The 16,939-nt window shown below is 41.2% G+C and overlaps 1 protein-coding gene across 4 annotated transcripts in view; it reads left to right on the top strand.

Moving 5' to 3' along the window:
- Positions 1-16,939, top strand: part of LOC117530084 (protocadherin-9) — a 1,095,629-nt gene that overhangs the window by 1,029,963 nt on the left and 48,727 nt on the right. The window lies entirely within an intron of this gene.

Here is a 16,939-nt window from a genome sequence, read left to right as displayed (position 1 = left end):
AATCCGCAAAACTTCATTTGTTTTGTTTTACTTCAGTTACTGTGACTTCCAAAGGTTATGCATTGAAATAAGCAAGCTGCCCTTTGCAGGCTTACTTGCTGCCAGCATAATAATGCAAATAGCTAGCTGTTAAGGGGTTAGCTCATTCCCTTTAGAGGAACAAACCAGAGCTAACGTGCCATTCTAACATGCAATTATTACAAAAGGAATATAGCGCAACACAAATTTAAAACAAAAGAAAATGTGATACTTACAGGCTGTACTGATTGCTGGGGTTGATTTTGTCGCAAAGTCGGAACTGACCCCTGAAGCCAGCTCGAAATTGAGCAAGGTTGGTGAAACAGTCCTCTGTGAAATGCGCAGAGCAAAGAAATAGTCCACGGTTGTATGTCCTGGGGATGCGGTTAAAAATGAATAAAAGCCAGTGATCGCATACATTGCTTTGCGTGGGAAGAATATGGAAAGATCGTAGTCCACTATGACAGCCTGGGAAGGCACACCTGTAGCTCGCCATTGCTCCTCTTCCAGTGGTAGGAAAGGGTGTGCACAACCTTATGACTAATTAATTTCGAAGGGGCGTGTGTGAAAGGGTGAAAATGTGACGCAATGTTTCCCTCAAACACGAATTTGCCTATTTTCTGGTGGCAAGTCAAAAAAGGAGAATTACTTGAAACAGAGGTTTTGAAACTTGCTGGCACTTCGTGTGTTTTCCCCACAGTGGGGAGACTCTGAACTAACACCAAAAACATGAAAAAGATGCTTTTGATTCTCTATCCCCTTTAATCTTTAATGCAGGCAGGAGTACGGTTCACAGGTAAACAGTCCGTGGGGCAAAGTTATCAGAAAGGTTTAAGGCAAAAAACGTGGTCCAAAACAAGCAGGGTTCTGTAGTATGTGCTAACAGGGTTACCAGGGCTGAGGCAAAAGGCAAGGTCCAGAAAACAGAGCAAGGTCAAAACACAGCTTGGTAAAACAGAAATGAAACAGAGAGCTGGTGAGTGAACAAGTTCAACAAATGACCAATGAAAGAGTGAATTGAAAGGGCTTAAATAAGGTGATTGGATAATGAAACGCATGTGTGGGGAGAAGGATCTAGAAAGGGGGCGTGGCAGAAAGATGAGGACGAGGGCAGAGCAGGTGCAAGATCATGAGGTAGGGAAAACACAAAGCAGACAGAACCAGAGTGAAGTGATGAAAAGTTACAAAGACACAACAGTATGTGTGATGTGACATAACAAGCAAAGATAAATCAAAAACCAAAGATGGACTAAAATACTATTTTTTCAATTTCAATTTATTTTCATTTCTATAGCGCCAAATCACAACAAAGTTGCCTCAAGGCGCTTCACACAAGTAAGGTCTAACCTTACCAACCCCCAGAGCAAACACACAGGTGACAGTGGTAAGGAAAAACTCCCTCTGATGATTTGTGGAAGAAACCTCAAGCAGACCAGACTCAAAGGGGTGACCATTTGCTTGGGCCATGCTACTGATACAATTTACAAAAAAAAAATATACAGGAAATTTTGCCAGTGCACAGGGCAGGAGGGTTGCAAAAATAGACACCACATCCATCTCTGGATGGAGCCGCACCTCAGAGAGAAAAAATAGAATCAGGCATCGGAAAGACAACAAATACAGTATAATTTGTCAGCATTAAGCAACAAGAAAAAACAGAAGAAATATTAAGGTGATCACCGGCCACCAGTCCTAAGCTTCACTAAGACTATAGATAAAGTTGAGGCTGCGGCCCGCTGTGTTTCCTAATAAAATTAATTGAAAAGAGTAAAAAGCATAGTAACATAGTAACATTTGTTTGTTTGTTTGTTTGTTTTTTGTTTTGTTTTTGTATTACCAAAGTTGCTCATTCATGTCTCGTAAATAATAACAAATAATTGCTAATTTCAATTTAAATTTTTCAATTTATTTCCATTTATATAGCGTCAAATCACAACAGAGTTGCCTCAAAGCGCTTCACACAGGTAAGGTCTAATCTTACCAACCCCCAGAGCAACAGTGGTAAAAACTCCCTCTGAGGAACAAACCTCAAGCAGACCAGACTCAAAGGGGTGACCCTCTGCTTGGGCCATGCTACAAACATAAATTACAGAAGAATTCACAGAAGAATTCACGGACGAATATACAAGAAATGCTACTGGCGCACAGGACAGGAGGATCACCAACACGAATACAACTCCCATCTCTGGATGGAGCTGCACCTTAAACAGAGAGAAAAAAACAGAATCAGGCATCAGAAAGACAAAAAATACTGTATAATTTGCCAGCATTAAACAACAAGAAAAACAGAGAAATACTAAGGCGATCGCCGGCCACTAGCCCTAAACTTCACAAAAAGATCCAGAATTTAGGTAAAATTGAGGCTGCAGCCTGCTCCAATTACTAATAAATTAATTAAAAGAGTAAAAGTGTAAAACAAAACTGTACCAGTATGCTAGCCATATGAAAGGGAAAATAAGTGAGTCTTAAGTCTGGACTTGAAAATCTCCACAGACTCTGAATGTTTTATTGACACAGGGAGATCATTCCACAGAACAGGGGCATGATAAGAGAAAGCTCTGTGACCCGCAGACTTCTTATTCAACTTAGGGACACAAAGTAGTCCTGCATCCTGAGAACATAAAGCCCGGGCCGGTACGTAAGGTTTAATTAGGTCAGCTAGGTAGGGAGGTACCAGTCCATGAATAATTTTATAGGTTAGTAGCAGAACCTTAAAATCTGATCTCACTGGGACAGGAAGCCAGTGAAGGGATGCCAAAATGGGTGTAATGTGGTCGAACTTTCTGCTTCGTGTCAAAAGTCTGGCTGCAGCATTTTGAACCAATTGGAGACCCCTAATGCTAGACTGCGGTAAACCAGAAAATAGAACATTACAGTAGTCCAATCTAGAAGAGATAAATGCATGGATCAGGGTCTCAGCATTAGCCATAGACAGGATGGGACGAATCTTCCCTATATTTCGCAGGTGGAAGAAAGCAGTCCTAGTAATATTTCTAATGTGGAGGCCAAAGGACAACAAAGGATCAAAAATTACCCCAAGGTTCGTCACTTTGTCAGTGTGATGTATGACACACGAGCCGAGGCTGAGCGTTAACTGGTCAAATTGATGCCGATGTCTCACTGGACCACTCATTCTAACATGAAAAGAACTGCACAAAGAAACCACTATAAGAACCAAAAAGGGAATAACCAGTAAATAAATGCTAAGATAAAACAAGAACGGAACTCAAATGTGGCAAAAACATAAATAACAGATAATTCAACATATAATAAGAACAAAACAATCAAGTGATTAAACTAATGATTACACAGTGAAAACACAGACTGGCTGGACACAACTAGAATGAGACTGAAAAATGGCTAGAGTATAAAAAGTAATAAAGATAACTAAATGAAAAAAACAAACAAACAAACTATATGCTAAACAGTGAATCCAAGAAGAACAGAAACAAAACCTGAGACTACTGCATAACAGATAATGACATAAACGACTGAACCAAAAATAAATGATAAACAGAAAACAAAACCAGAGACTAAGGTATAATATACAGAGAAGGGATGATCAAAACCAATCTTGAATGAAAATTAATAAGACAACTAATAAACCGAGACCGGGGCAGACAGTGGAAAAGAGAACGGGGACAAATGACGACCGGAATATAAACAGGGCCGAAAGCTGACAGGTAAACTAAAATATGGCCAGAATTTGCTGTTACTGTAATTCCCTGAACACAGAATTGCACATGTGGTGTTACTGATATTTAAGAGGTAGAACTTTGTTTCCCCCGTCTGATTTTCACTCAGGCCAAAGAATTACCTAATTCATGCTCCCTGCCCCTTTACCAAGTGTGGAAGATTGCATAAATTGACTGCCTAATGATCATAATTAGCAGTTAATTGTCACAGATGTGGCTGTCTTGGCCTAAAAGACTATCAACCATGTTAGGAGCAATTATAAGGACTATTCTCTGGTCAGGTAAGGCAAAACAAAACTGTTTCATCAGCACCATATATAGAGTTAAAATCCAAAGCTCAACATCTCAGGCCTTGAAGTACAAGGAAGCAGCATCATGTTAGTTTGTTTTTGCTGGAAACGGGATTGGTGCACTTAATAAAATAGTTGCATCAGAAAAAAGAGGAATTATCTTGAAATGCTTAAGCCAAGACTTTTAAACACTGGTCAGAAAGACAAATGTTGATCATAGGTGACTAATCCAACAGGACGGCAATCTCAAACAGACCTCCAAAGATTTTGCAGGTAAAAGCGTTGAAGTGTTACTGTCATCATCCTAAAGTCCTGATCCAAATTATATCAACTGGAAAATATATCTGAGCAAAGACGTTCACAAACCTTCTGGATTTATAGTAGTTCTTTGAGGATGAATGGAGCAAGCATCTATTACAATATTGTGAAAAGCTTATGTAAAGCTATCTTAACCATTTGAATAGTTAAGCAATAACCACTACATAGTAACAAAACACAACCTCAGATCAGAAAAAAAGATTAATTTCCTTTTTACGTCCGCCAAGTACATAATGAAATCATCAGCATTTATTTATTTATTTTAATTTTTCTGCCTGCTATCAGGATTACATCAAAACTGCATGGATTTTCACCAGATTGACACTACAGATAGAAATTAGGGCATAGAAAATTCCACTGAATTTTGGAGGTAAGTCGAATCCGGATTCTGTATCAAGTTTTCACTTTATATAGGCTTTGAAGGATTTCATCAAAACTACTTCACGGATTGTCACCAAATTTGCACCACAGACAGATACTTGGGCATGGAAGATGCTACTGAATTTTTGAGGTGATCTGGATCCAGATTCTGGATCAAGATTTCACTTCACATAGACTTTGAAGGATTACGTCAAAGCTACTTCACAGATTCTCAACAAATTTGCACCACAGATAGATATTAGGGCATGGAAGACTCCACTGAATTTTGGAGGTCATCCAGATCTGGCTTGGTGGCTGTCAGAAATCACAGATTGCTGTTGTTTTTAATATGCATACATTCCTGTATTTAAGGCCTGTAACATATTTTAAAAAGAAAAGAAAAAAAAAAACAAAGCTGGTATTCAATTTAATTCAATTTATTTAATTTGTATAGCGCCAAATCACAACAAAGCTGCCTTAAGGCACTTCACACAAGCAAGGTCTAGCCTCACCAACTCCTAAAGCAAGTACACAGGTGACAGTGGTAAGGAAAAACTCCCTCTGATGATATTGAGGAAGAAACCTCAAGCAGACCAGACTCAGGGGGGTGACCAACTGCTTAGGCCATTCTAACAGTTACAAGGTTTTTAGAAAGTTTTACTACAAAGGTGAGGGAACAGAAAACAGGAAATCAAAACAACATGACATAATAAAAAAAATAATATAAACTTGATGAGAAGTGGGATGGGGCAATTAAGAGCTAATAAAATAAATAAACAAACAAATAAATAATAATGTTTTTGCAGTCAGGTGATGTCAACAGGTAATCCTGTAATCATGATTTGTACAAAAGCAGTATTCACAAAATGCTTAGTTGTTGAGGTGTAAATATGAGCAGAGGAACTCCAGTTGATCAACAAATGTGTGAGGAAATTATTTAAATGTCTAAAAACAATTTTCTCAAAACAAAAAACAATTGGAAAGGATTTACTTGTACATATTATAATATAATTAAATGATTAACGCAATCTAGATGAATTTCAGTCTGCAATGAGCAAGTGAACAAGCCAAAGGTGAACACCCATGATCTCCCATTGTTTAGGCAGCACTGCATCACAAAATGTCATTCATCAATAGCTGATATAACCACATGTGCAAGGGATTACTTTGAGAATCCTTTGTCAAGCAGTACATAAAAATTATATGCCACCCACAGGACTCAAACCCATGTCTTCCAAAAGCTCTGAAACTTTACCACTGCAATACAATCGCAGTTCTGTGACAGTTGCAGGAACCTGACTGATATGAGGAAGGAGATGGATGTATTTAAAATGAAATAAACTCACACACCACATAAAAACACAGCATTTATCAAGTGGGCAATACATGACCCATGGTCACAGAAATACATTCATGAAGGGGCCGTTAAATAAAAAGAAGAAAAACACAACACGATTTGAACCCCCATGCTCTGATTACCAGACAGAAATTTTACCATTGCACTACAATCACTATCTTGTAGCAGGAGTGTGAAATGGGCAAAATCAAAAAGCAGATAAACGTATTTTATGTAGAACAAACAAAAACATAAAACAAACAAAAAAAATGCGCTGTGATAAATCACCAAACATTGTTTGGTACGACGTATTTCTGCTGATACGTGACTGAAAGGGGTATATTTGTCATACTGTTGAATTGTCCTGGTCATCCTGCACGCCGCTCGCAGCCCTCATGGCCTGACATGCGTGTCCTGTCAGATGTGACATTCAGATCGCCTGCTGGGTGTCCAAACAGATTGACAGCCCATTTCTCCTCCATTCGCAAAAGCGATATGTTTTTATGTATTTCCACACAAGCACACACACGCGCATGTCTGTCAAAACACGGGACATGTGTTGCAGCTGTGATGTGCAGAACCTGAGATGTCCCAACAGCAGCCAGCCATGCCCCCTGTCCTGTCAGCACACAGACCAAGATGTCACTCTGTCATCAGATGAGAGATGCCTCACCTGCGGGGGGAGCGAACCACATTACCAGATGTGTTGGGGGGGGCATGAAACACAAGTACACGTGTTGTGGGTGTGGGGGGAGCTGGCACTCTGGCATGTCACACGCACACTCGGCAATTTCACAGTCATGGGGCACTTAGACAAATTTCACATCCAGCTCGACATTGATCATCTGCAGACTGTTTTTGTGATGATAGTATGAATGGCCACACATTTTCTAAGTGCCATGTGAGCGGTGTTAGATGTTCGTGCGTGCCAGCTGGAATTTCGCCGACACCTGCCGCAAGAGGGTTCGATGGACTCGCACAGTGTACACTCTGTCTTTCAGCCACTGGTGTGCGCAAATAGTTGTAGCAATAGGTGTACGAGGCGTTGAAGGCAGCTACAAAATTACACTTTTGCACATGATTCCTGCTTCATGTGCACTTTCTGTGCAAATTGCCCAAATTCGCACTATGTGTGAAGGACCCTAAACAATGAAATTATGTTAATCAGAGGGAAGGCAGGGGTGCTGACCAAGTGGGTTGTGCACTTGGATTCAGTGTGCAAGGTTTCCACTTCACACCCCAGCCATAATGTGGAGTTGCATCAGGAAGGGCATCTGGCATAAATCGTGTGCCAATTCAACATGCCGATCCACCTCGGATTTGCTGTGGTGACCCTCTGTGCCATGCCCCCTTGTCCATTCAGTGCCCAGACCAAAGTGTCACTCTCTGTTTCTGTGTTATGTGGCCATTAATTTTAGTTGTCTGGCATGTAATTAGGTATGTAGTTATTGTAATTATTTATATGTGTCCTGGTGGTGGTCTTGGTGTTTGTAATGTTACACTTCGTGTGCACTGAGCCATCATTTCCAGCTGTCAGTGTGCTGCGATCAGCTGAGAGGCGCCTCACCGTGCTGTGTGCGCTCAGACATGGCTGTCTGGCCCCCATGTGATCATGTCTGTACTTACATATCAGCATTTCATGCAAGTGTGCACCCCCCTCACCCCGCATGCCTCATGTGTGTGGGGGAGCGGGGGTGTGAAACACATGCACTCCACGTGTTGCGGGGGGAATGCAACACACGCGCACATTTGCGATACACACACACACGCCATAAGTGTGTTCCTTTTTGCAACCACCAACGCGCAGATGTAGTGGTGGACTCTCATCTGGTTCATGCTCCAGAATCCAGGTTGTAAGCACCCACACCAGTAATCTTCAGACTCTTTACAGAACGTGTTTAATTTCAATCACAGATGTTAAACTGGAAGGCATAAACACAGGAAAGATAACTTTAAAATTTCAAACTGCTTGGATGAACGAGACAGTCATTTTTGTATCCTGGAATATTTGAATTACAAATTGGTTGAAGAAGATCTTTAAATGAGGTCTAAGCCAATTCTCTTTATCGTTGATCATAAAATTTATGCGAATTATGGTGGTTTTTGACAGACTTTGTTATTTTGTTTGTTAATTCACCTCTATTTTTACTGATCTTCTTTTACAATATTCTCACTTGTGTGACCAGCCTTCACTCTGTTTCTCAAGCCTTGTCCTGTTATTCTCTTTCAATTCTCTGTTTAGCTTCATCTCTTCTCGTGAGAAGCTGCTGTCTGGACTCAAAGGGAGCACTAAAAAGATCCATCAGGGAGACTATAGCATTCTCATGAGGATACAGTTAGCGTATTGCTCTGTTCTGCTCTACTCACTATTACAACATTCCAACCTTAGTGTAGATCACAGGACTTGTTCACAGTTTCAGCTGCAAAGCTATATGGGATTGTTATTTTTTGTTTAGTTGAAGACTAAACATCCTACATATTTCCCCAAGCGAATTGCAAGATATTTGGCACAGCTTTATGAATAAAATGTGTTCATATTCTAAGCACAACTTCCAATACAACAGTAACAATATGCTGTTGAATTGTTTTGGATACTGAAAGAGTTCTACAGAGCATTTCTGTGCTAAGAGAGTACTTTATCTGGTGAACTTTGCAAATTACTGCTTTGCTCGTGTTTGTTCTTTCTACGTTAACCAATTCTTTTGAAATATTAACCATATTGGGGAGAAGATAAGAAGTAAGTTCTGTGTTGGCCCTGAGACCTGTTGGTGCCAATGCTTATCCCCAGATTCGGTCCAACAAAGGTTACTTCAGGTCAAATCTGATATCCATTTACAGTTGCGTGGACTGGCAAAAATGAAGATTAAGTGTCTTGTTCAAGGAAACAGATAGCGTGTGAAAATGGGAACAAATCCAGGTCTACATATTGGTAGCACAACTCCATATCCCTGTCAGAGCAAAAAATAAATAAATAAGTGAAAGACAAGAGATAATTTACAGCCTTGGCTTGCATACAAATGACAATCCCCAACCCATGTTCATTTATTTTCTACACCCCTGTACTCCAGTCAAAGGTTATGGGGTGGCTGGAGTGTAACCCAGCAGTTATAGGAAGTGAGGCAAGGTACACCCTGGACACCAGTCTATCACAGGGTCACCTTTAGACATACAAACCCATTCAGACCTGCAGTCAATTTTGAGTCAGAATTCACCTAAGCTGCATGTCTCTCTCTTCTACTGTAGAAGAAGAGAAAAACAGTGAGAAGTGTAGTGAGTACCCAGTACACAATACACTTCTTATCATGGTAATGGCAACATGACACTTAACTAAACTGCCTAAACCAATTGAACTACAAAAAAAAATCCAATAAATCAATAACACTAACAATACTGTTAAGCTAACATGAACCACAATAACATTTAAAAAACCCAAAATCCCATGGTGCATTGCAACAGAACATCTATTGTTAACTGTTTTTAGCTTAAATCGCTAATTTCTCCAAAAATATTAGTCCTAGGTACTTTACAGTTTCTCAGCATTCATCTTTGACCCAAAATACATAAGCATACCAAAAGGCAAATGCCACCTCTCCCCAGTTTCACCTTAATCAGAGCTATACAGACCCAAGCATGCACACTCGCATACACACAGAGGCCACTTGTCTATTATAATATAGATCACATAAGCTAAAAGATTTGCCATCAGCACAGCTGAAAGACCCAAGTTATCATTGAACCGAGACACTGCAGAACATATTTAATTTATTAGTGTGTCTTTGGGTAGTCTTTTCATGAAAATGACAGTGTTAGACCTTCTTTGGTCTGCTAACTTGTGACCTTAGGCAATGACTACATGTTTTTAGTATGTGTCTTCTGAGCATCCTTGGGTGTTGCTGGAATGAGTTTGCGTCAAATGGGTTAGGGCCTCCTTACACATAACATCCGTGAACCAAACATGAAATGGGGAACCATGAACCATCATGCGCTTGCACTAACACAGTGCGAGCAGTGCGAGAAGCCTGCCAATGTGTGCTGTCGTTGCAGGCCGGCTGTGTGCACTAATACATATCATCAGCAAGTCATGCAAGTGTGCTCTCCCCTGCACACTGTGTGTGTGTGTGTGTGTGTGTGTGTGTGTGTGTGTGTGTGTGTGTGTGTGTGTGTGTGTGTGTGTGTGTGTGTGTGTGTGTGTGTGTGTGTGTGGGAGGAGTGACACATGGGGGCACTTTGACAAATTTCACATCCAGCTCAAAAGTGATCCATCACTGTTTTTGTGGTGACAGCGCAAATGGCCACACTTTGCCTAAGTGTCAAGCGAGCGGTGTTGGATGTTAATGCTCTCACAGGGTACTCTCTGTCTTTCAGCCGCTGGTGTAAATGGTAAATGGACTGCATTTATATAGCACTTTTCCATCTGCATCAGACGCTCAAAGTGCTTTACAATTATGCCTCACATTCACTCTGATGTCAGGGTGCCGCTATACAAGGCGCTCACTACACACCGAGAACAATAGGGGATTAAAGACCTTGCCCGAGGGCCCTTAGTGTTTTTCCAGTCCTGCAGGGATTTGAACCAAGGATCTTCTGGTCTCAAGCCCAACACCTTAACCACTAGACCATCACCTCCACTGTGTGTGAATAATTGTAGCGACAGGTGTACGACGCATTAGAGGCAGCTCCAATTTTTCACGAATGCCATGCAATTCCTCCTCCGTGCACTAGTCAGCTTCAATCCTGTTATGTGTGAAAGGTCCCTTACTTTGGAAACTGAGATGAGGTGTATCACTTCCATTGAGAGAAAACATGTGGTGCAACATTTTGGCCATGTGGCCCATTCTTTTGGTGTGATCCAGTGCAGAGCTGTCTTGAGAATGGCTGGGTTTTCTCAGTCTCATCAGTAATTGTTTGCTCATTTTATCATTTTTTTTATTTTGCTCATTTTATCCTTTTTTTTTTTTTTTTTTTTATTTGATTATTTTTTTCTCTTATTGTATTCTTTCATATGGTATTTCAATCATCTCACTTAATTAGCGTGATCTTAAACTCAATTAGGGGTAGTTATTAATTTACTCATTTTGATGCTTTGCTGTGCATCGATTCCAATGTAATTATACTGAAATGTTTCACAAGCAATCTGAGCTGCTAGGGGAGTGAAATTTGTGGTCACATTTTGGATGCTCTTAAAAAGCTGCTGGGGAACAAAGAGAAGCTCTCTGGCACTCGTATTCTTGTCTTGCTCTTCTTTTCTTTTTTGTTATTGTGCTGCTTTTTGTCATCTGTTCTTATTTTTGTCAATATATTAATCTAGGTTTTTGCAAACTGCTTTTCAAGCTAACTTGTTGTTGGTTGAACAACTTCCAATATGTTCTGCAGATTAACATTGCATGTCTAAAGTTTTTGTTTCCAAATTCAAATTTGTCCCTTTTAATCACAAACATTTTTCTATATAAATTAATTCCAATCATTTATTGATTTTTATTTATTTATTTATTTATTTTTTAATTTGGAAAGGTTTTTTTTTTTATTATTCCTTTCTTGGAAGTCCACCTTATTCCATTGAAACCAGAGAGAAACGTTTCTACTGGAGCCAATCAGCTGCCAGTGAGGCCAAACAGGGACTCCAGCTTTAGGTTGTCTGTGAACAATCTGTTTAAAAGCCATCTCCTGTAGTTAGAGGATGAGATCTTCTTTGGTAATCCACATCTGCACTAATCCAACACTCTTTGACGCACCACCCAAGGGTTAATCTTACTGATCACAAATGGCGATGATTCTAGTGAGCATTGGCAAATGGCAGATTTTTCCTGACGTCTGTATCTGTGGATCACCTCGTCTGTTTGCCTGCTGGATTAACTGTCCCACCCTTTCCAGCATCATCACCTGCTGAATGACTAAATCTCCATTCACCTGCCTGCTTCTTCTTCACACACAGACCTTCTCTTCTTATGTCCAATTTTAGTTTGTAAAAAAAACCCAACACCCCTCTTGATGACTGCTGTCATTGTGATTGGCAAGTTTACACTGGAGGTGGTGCAGCAAGAATGAATGTGGCTGATTGACATGTTTTAGACACATTAAAAATATACTGTGCAACACAAATTCATTCATTCATTTGCTGATTCTGCTTATTTCAGTTAATGATCAGGAGATGTTGAAGCCTATGCCAGCTTCATTGGGTGAGAGAGAGGGTACATCATTGACAGGCTGCCAGTCAATCACAGGGCCAACACATGTAAACAGACTAACACGTTCACACTCTCACTCAACTCCACAGTCAGTTTAGAGTTTCTAATTCATCTAACCCACCACTAATTGACAAGCAGCACAAATACTTATTTTAAAAAAATTCCAGTGACTTGAGAAAGAAATCCCAAACATTTAAGGGCTGAAAACCCACTATCCCAATGCCATAGCCTTAACACTGACCCTGTCTAGGTGGTGCTAGCTGCTTACATTGTCTGTGAGAAAAGAGAATTACCCTTCTATTTAACACATCTTCCACCACAGCTCCCTGAGGTGATGACTTTGAATAGCTCCTAAAACAACTCTGGAACTCTTCCATATCCCACTAGCTGCACTGCTAGTGGTGCTGCCAACCAACGAAGGTTGGTTTTCACAACATCTTTTGGTGCAACTGAGACACATGTTCAGTGATATACCCTGGGGTCATTGGGTGTTTCAGGTCTCTCAACATCATACACCCTTACACAGGCGACCCAGCCGGGGGTGATCAGACCCCGGCTTGTGTCTGAGTATCTTAACGGTCCATGGATCAACCTGTTTGATCCACAGCCATCTTGATGCCTTTTCTGCCATGTCAGTGATGTTTTTAATGGCTCTTCTGCAATGCAGTCTCTTCACTCCCAACATCTTGAGTGCTCTGATGAGTGACTGGCCAAAGAATCCTCTGCAGCTGACCTCAATGGGGTTGCATCGAGTCCTCCATCCCCTGCTTCGGTATTCGCTTGCCAACTCCTCATACTTGGCCCTCTTCCTCTCAAAGGCCTCCTCTATCCGGTCTTCCCAGGGAACAGTCAACTCCATTAGATAAGATGCAAGATAAACATCATGTTGCTATTGAGGTTCATATATTTGTTATATATTTTTAATTAGTATTTGGTTTGAATTTAATGTAATGCATTCCCATACTTTTCAATTATGTTTTGTTGCATTTTGATATACCACTGTGCATCCATATGTATCCAAGCAAGTGCAATACCCGGAACCCTCCTGTGTAAGGTGTATCTGAGTACTACATCTTCCCTCAACTTTAGACAAGACTTTTGAGCAATTACAGCGCCGTCACTTTCTTCTTCGGTGTGATAGCAATGCACCAGCACTACGTTTGACTACACCTCACTTCAAGACCAGCATGCCCATTTGACATTAATCTTCTGAAGATACATTCAGAAATTTGGTTTATTTTACACCTGAAAGGCTTCATGTTTCCAAAAAGCTCCAAGTTTGAAAAACAGCAGATGACAGAGAGAGCGAGAGAGTGAGAGAGGGAGGGAGAGAGAGAGCAGAGGAGGAACTCTAGGGCCAGAGTGCCAGTGAAAGAAATGTGAAACTTATTCACAATGTTTTTCATTTAAAACAGCATGTTTAACAAATCAGTACAGGTTTAGGTCGTGTTCAATAAGGCAATTAGGTGTTACATAGTTTAAAAAGAAAAAGTATTGCATTCCCACTCAAAATTGTTGAAAAAAAAAACTGTCAGGATGACAGAAAAACTGCCTGCTTCACTGGATTAAAAACTACTTTTACATAATTATTGTATGGCCTTGCCTTACAATATAAAGCGCCTTGGGGCAACTGTTTGTTGTGATTTGGCGCTATATAAAAAAATTGATTGATTGATTGATTGATTAAATATTAAATATTGTGTTTTTAACATTTTCAATGTTATTTAATTTATTAACTTAGACGTTGACAGAACCATGCAAAAAATAACTTTGATCTTACAAATTTTACAACACAAACAGAATTTTTTGTTTATTGTTCTTGCATTCAGTGCATCTAAAACCAAAAATTTGTTGAAATAAGCTCCTCCCGAGTGGAGCTTAGTCACTTGGGAAGAGCTCGGAGTTGAGCCGCTGCTCCTCCACGTCGAAAGGAGCCAGTTGAGGTGGCTTGGGCATCTTTTCCGGATGCCCCCTGGACGCCTCGCTGGAGAGGTGTTCCGGGCATGTCCCATCGGGAGGAGGCCCCGGCGAAGACCTAGGACACGCTGGAGGGACTACGTCTCTCGGCTGGCTTGGGAACGCCTTGGGGTTCCCCCGGAGGAGCTGGGGGAGGTGTGTGTGGATCGGGAGGTCTGGGCGGCTTTGCTTGAGGTGCTGCCCCGCGACCCAACTCCGGATAAAGCGGAAGAAAATGGATGGATGGATGGATGTTAAAATAAGGCTTCCCAAGAATGTTTTAGTGGTAAAAAAAAAAAAAAAAAAAAAGTATAGCTTCGGGGAGCCACAAATCCAGGGGCCTGCAGCCCCATGAAGCTATGAGCCGCAATCACATAATTTACCCGGCACTAAAATGGTCCTAGCTAGAACTCTGAACATGCCCATGTGCACACAATTAAGCCCTAGTACATGTGCTATCTAAACAAAGTAGACACTGAGCAAGAATGACAATTGCATCAGTTGGAAACTCTGAGGAACATTTGCGGTAAGTGGAAGATAGCCTACTGATGATGAGTGACCTCATTAGGCCTGCAATTTTCTTTCCAGAATTGCAATGAACTGCTCCAACAACAGTAACTACCGAAACACAGGCACGCCTGTGTGTGTTGACACATTTGCAGATCTGAATGCTTGTTATTCACTTGGGGATGAAAGGTCACAAAAACCCTACAGCCAATGTACAGAGCAGAGAATTCATCAGCCACACTTAGCTTGTGGGTTTTTGAACAGCAGCTGGAAGCAACAGCAAGACACTTTGAGCTTTCACCCCGGATGAAAACAATGCCTCTCTCATCCACAAATAACAACATCTGGGTATGTTTAACCATGTGGATAAACAAACAAGCCCTATGGACACTACATCCCCTACACTCAATCACTCTCGCTCCCCTTCTGCTCATTTCCCCCTTGACTTACTAAAGGCTGTAGGTTGTTGATGTTGGACTCGCACGTCAGCACTGATAGTGTGCATCCAATTAATTAGCCAAATGTTATCTCATTAGTAATAGCCGACAGACAAATACAAGAATACTCCCTTATAGTTGCAAACAACCTCTGGCCAGAAATGAGAGCAGCTCCCTCCTCCTCTATAACCTCTGTGATCTTTTGATGCCAAGTAGGAGGGCTGAAAAAGAGGCATGTGAGCGCCGTTTGGTCAAAGTGTCCCATCGTTAAATAGCTATAGCTCATGGCTGACATTTATTCAGCAGCTTCTGCAGCACTAAACAGAGCCGCCGCCAGCACATCCTAATGACTCTGTATCAGGAGGCGATCTAATGGTTTCTTTGTCTTCACGTTATCTGTCTTTGTGGACATCTGCAACATTTGCGCAGTGCTGTAAGCAAAAGTCAGCACCACCTGACACAGTTCTGGATCTCTTGCATTCTTCAACACCTGTGCCTCAACTTTATTTAAAGCACTCAGGGGCTCTGCAGCAAACATCAGCTACTGGCTATTTGCTTTTCTGTTTGTGTGTGTGTCCGTGTGTGTGTGTGTGTGTGTGTGTGTGTGTGTGTGTGTGTGTGTGTGTGTGTGTGTGTGTGTGTGTGTGTGTGTGTGTGTGTGTGTGTGTGTGTGTGTGTGTGTGTGTGTGTGTGCATGTGTGAGTGTGTGCATTGGGCAACTCTCTGTTTCTTGCGCATAGTAACGACTTGGGCCTAGACAGAAAACCATTAAAGCAATGCAGAAGCCATTTCATGATGCTGTTGGGAGAATTATATCACATTTTCTGATTTATTTAATTTGGTATTTGTGACTTTGCAAAATTATGGTGAATATGCATGTGCACCTTCTGGCAATTTGTGATAACTGCTGTGACAAGATGAGTATATTATTCAAGAATTTTCATGTGGCGTTTCAAACAAAGACAACTTTATACGATGAGCTGCTTGGTGTAAAGGGGAAAAAGTGCAGAATTTCAATCAATCAATCAATCAACTTTTTTCTTATATAGCGCCAAATCACAACAAACAGTTGCCCCAAGGCGCTCCATATTGCAAGGCAAGGCCATACAATAATTATGAAAAACCCCAACGGTCAAAACGACCCCTTATGAGCAAGCACTTGGCCACAGTGGGAAGGAAAAACTCCCTTTTAACAGGAAGAAACCTCCAGCAGAACCAGGCTCAGGGAGGGGCAGTCTTCTGCTGAGACTGGTTGGGGCTGAGGGAAAGAACCAGGAAAAAGACATGCCGAGAAGGGGGGCAGAGATCGATCACTAATGATTAAATGCAGAGTGATGCATACGGAGCAAAAAGAGAAAGAAACAGTGCATCATGGGAACCCCCCCACAGTCTACGTCTAAAGCAACATAACCAAGGGATGGTCCAGGGTCACCCGATCCAGCCCTAACTATAAGCCTTAGCGAAAAGGAAAGTTTTAAGCCTAATCTTAAAAGTAGAGAGGGTATCTGTCTCCCTGATCTGAATTGGGAGCTGGTTCCACAGGAGAGGAGCCTGAAAGCTGAAGGCTCTGCCTCCCATTCTACTCTTACAAACCCTAGGAACTACAAGTAAGCCCGCAGTCTGAGAGCGAAGCGCTCTAATGGGGTAATATGGTACTACGAGGTCCCTAAGATAAGATGGGACCTGATTATTCAAAACCTTATAAGTAAGAAGAAGAATTTTAAATTCTATTCTATAATTAACAGGAAGCCAATGAAGAGAGGCCAACACGGGTGAGATATGCTCTCTCCTGCTAGTCCCTGTCAGTACTCTAGCTGCAGCATTCTGAACCAACTGA

This window comes from Thalassophryne amazonica, chromosome 2, assembly GCF_902500255.1.
Source record: "Thalassophryne amazonica chromosome 2, fThaAma1.1, whole genome shotgun sequence".
NCBI classification, from domain to species: Eukaryota; Metazoa; Chordata; class Actinopteri; order Batrachoidiformes; family Batrachoididae; genus Thalassophryne; species Thalassophryne amazonica.
Note: the sequence above shows the minus strand (reverse complement) of the source record. Positions and strands in the feature narration are given on the sequence as shown.